Source organism: Austrofundulus limnaeus, unplaced genomic scaffold (assembly GCF_001266775.1).
Source record: "Austrofundulus limnaeus strain Quisiro unplaced genomic scaffold, Austrofundulus_limnaeus-1.0 Scaffold7985, whole genome shotgun sequence".
Classification (NCBI taxonomy): Eukaryota; Metazoa; Chordata; class Actinopteri; order Cyprinodontiformes; family Rivulidae; genus Austrofundulus; species Austrofundulus limnaeus.
Genome location: NW_013960387.1, coordinates 2,534 through 3,275, shown reverse-complemented (window position 1 = coordinate 3,275; position 742 = coordinate 2,534). Strand labels below are relative to the sequence as shown.

Below are 742 nucleotides of genomic sequence, written 5' to 3'. Positions count from 1 at the left end.
GCATCTAATAAGGTTTGTTGAACATCTGCAGCTGTTGGGATTTGGACAGCTGGTGTGGTTTTATTAAACGTCATGGTCACGTTTGCTTCAGTACCATTCAATCGTATTATGACTGGACTACAGGAAATACATAATAACAGATTTAAAAATGAAGAACAAAATATATGCCAAAAATGAAAACAAAAAACAAACTAAATGAGCATTGGTAGTAAAACTACCTGAATGAAATGACAATGCAACCCATGTAGGTCTGACGGTATTTAGAAAGGTAGATGTCATCATACTGTGGAAAACAAGAAAAGCAAACATTAGACTAAAAAAATCAGAGAAGTATGTAAAAAAATAAATAAACAAAGCTCAAGTACACAACTTAACAAGAATCTGTCAAAATAAAACATACCGTGGCACAAACTCTTTTAGAAAGATCTTGGAATGATTTGCTGTTACGGTCATTGAGTTGATCATTAAAGGGCTGTAAAATAACAGCTGCAACAGTATAGGCTTGAAAAATAGGTTCAGGTGTCGTTGTTGCAGTGATGTTAGGAATGGTAAAAGCTGTAGGTGCTTCTATGTTAGCTATTGTTGTTGAAAAAGCAGTTGTGTTTGATGTTAGAGCATTTAGGTATGTTGTTGTCTCAATTTTATCTGCTGTTTGAGCAACTGTAGTTGTTGGAGAAGCTGTAGTTGTTGATGGAGCAGCTGTAGTTGTTGTTGGAGCAGTTGTAGCTGTTGTTGGAGCAAC

At 35.6% G+C, this 742-nt stretch overlaps 1 long non-coding RNA gene across 1 annotated transcript; it reads right to left on the bottom strand.

Annotated features, from left to right (window-relative positions):
• Positions 1-24: 24 nt before the first annotated feature.
• On the bottom strand, positions 25-484 carry LOC106512544 (uncharacterized). Its single transcript, XR_001309690.1, has 3 exons — positions 401-484; positions 219-283; positions 25-117 (listed from the first exon to the last, which is right to left on the bottom strand). It is a non-coding gene; the product is annotated as an uncharacterized LOC106512544 (long non-coding RNA).
• Positions 485-742: the final 258 nt, after the last annotated feature.